This window comes from Phytophthora infestans, genomic scaffold, assembly GCF_000142945.1.
Source record: "Phytophthora infestans T30-4 supercont1.41 genomic scaffold, whole genome shotgun sequence".
In the NCBI taxonomy this organism is placed as follows: Eukaryota; Oomycota; class Peronosporomycetes; order Peronosporales; family Peronosporaceae; genus Phytophthora; species Phytophthora infestans.
Window position 1 is genome coordinate 591,625 of NW_003303718.1, and position 2,478 is coordinate 594,102.

Here is a 2,478-nt window from a genome sequence, read left to right on the forward strand (position 1 = left end):
CCTGGCGAGGCAAGGCAATCGGTGCCAGCCGCCCTGCTCAGTCCGACAGAGCATTGGTGAGTCATGTTCCCACCTCTGTCAGGACCCGGGGCGCCCGCGAGGGCTGCCAGGGTCAGGGGTTCCGAAAATGTTATTTTAATTAAATATATTTTTTATTTTGCAGTAAAATAATTTATTTTCGAGCTCCCATTTCAAAATCAAATAATTTATTCTGCGCTCTCTCCAGGCAATAACCTTTAACCGGGCTCGATGGAGCCCTACGGACCAGCGGTCCAGCTAAACCGCAATCTTCAATCGATCTGCCGCGCTCTTGCCCTCTCAATTTGATGGTTGGTCGCTGAACCGAGCCTAGTGGAACGCTGCCACACTCCGGAAGGTTGTGCGTGGTGAGGCTCCCACCAACTAGACGAGTATCAGCCCACTGTGTATTGCATGCAATAACGCCAATAATTTTTGCACCCGTGGTGCTCCAAGCACTAAAAATTATTTTTATTGCTGTTTTGCCAGTCTCAATAAAAATAACATTTTCGGAACCTCTGGCCAGGGTACCAAAGCATCCGGCAGATGCTTGGGAGTCGTCGACGTATATGACGACTCCAAGGATGTTTTGATGGTGGCCGCACCCAGAAGAGGCGTCGGCCAAGTGGGTAACTTAGGTCCACAGGCGGGTAACTTAGTTCCGCAGACAGCTGCAGCTGTCGTGAACACTGAGAACAGCGTGTTCAGAGTGGGTAACAGAGTTCCACTCACGGTCGCCCAGTCCTTAACTGAAGAGGAAGACGTCAGATACGCTTCCTGTGTGGGTAACACAGTGCCACACGCGGTCACCCAGACCTAACTGAAGAGGAAGGCGTTGAACACGCTTCCTGTGTGGGTAACACAGTGCCACACGCGGTCGCCCAGACCCTAACTGAAGAGAAAGGCGTTGAACACGCTTCCTGTGTGGGTACAACAGTATCACACGAGGCCACGAGTGCCTCGTATGTCGTAGAGACGACATCCCTAGACGTGGGCAGCAAAGCTCCCCGTCACAGACGCCGTCGGCAAAGACGCCGCCGCCGCCTCAAGTCGGATCCAAACTTCGTTCCGATCGACGTCGCTTCAAGCGACTCGGAGTCCAGGGCCCGGGCTCCTACGACAAGGCCGGTGGAAGAGTGTTATCACTTCTTCGATGGCGATACAGGTTTACCCGTCAAGGCATCTGGTGTCCACTTGGAACCGTTGCCAGAGGTTGCGGAGATACTGAACCTCGAGGAAATGACGGCTGAGTCTTTCCTGGCCAACCTCAAGGCTGGAGCGATTGCTGAGATGGTACTCATGAGACCTGAGACCACTCAGGAGGAGCTGAACTCCTCCTCTGTCTTGGACGAGAACGTCCTGGAAGACATGAACAAGCAGCTTCAAGCGCGCTTGGGTTCTGAGATTCTCAAGAGCCCCAAGGACCCGGTGTATCCTTTGGTGACGGAGTATGCGGACGTGGTGAACAAACACCCACCGACCCAACTCCCACCGGATCGAGGCGTACGGCACGAGATTGATCTCGTGCCCGGCACAAAGTATTGTGTCACGAGGCAATGGCCTCTCCCGCGCGAACAGTGCGAGGTCATTGATGCCTTCTTCGCCGCGAAAGCGAAGGCAGGCATGGTGCGGGAATCGAAATCCCCGCACTCGACGCCGACTTTCTGCGCTCGGAAGCCGAACGGAAAGTGGCGTCTGGTTCACGCTTATAACAAGCTGAACAACGCAGCGGTGCCGGCCCAAACACCGATCCCACGAAAGGATGTGTTGTTGAACAACATGGCCGGGAGCGTACTGTACAGTGCGCTGGATTTGGTAGACGGATACTACCAAATCCTGATGCGAGAGAGTGACATCCTGCTCACCGCGGTAAGCACTCCAAGCGGCATGCTTTGGGAGTGGCTCGTCATGCCGCAGGGCTTGTCTAACGCCCCGGCGACGTTCAATTGCCTGGTGACGCAATTGTTCCGCCCTTTGCGTACCTTCGTACAGACGTACTTCGACGACATATTCGTCCATAGTCGTGCCGAGGGAGGCAAGACGGCCATGGAGGTGCATCTAGGACACCTCCGTCGAGTGTTGGACGTGATGCGAGCGAACAAGCTCTACGCCAACATCGACAAGTGCGTTTTCGCGTCACCAGAGATTAAAGCTCTCGGTTGCTTCGTCAGCAACGTGGGCGTTCGGGCTGACCCAGACAAGGTCAAGGCCATAGCAGCATGGCCGACGCCCCGATCCCAGAAGGATCTTTGAAAGTGGTTGGTCTTGGCCAACTACCTTCACAAGTACAGCGCTGGGTACGCGGGCTTCGCTAAGCCCTTGTCGAGCCTCCTTCAGAAGGACGTCGACTGGTGCTGGGAACAAGAGCACCAGGATGCTTTTGACAGCATCAAGGCCAGTCTCCAAGAGACCCCTGTCACTGGCTCTGCCGGACGAGACGAAGCCGTTTAGCGTCGTCTG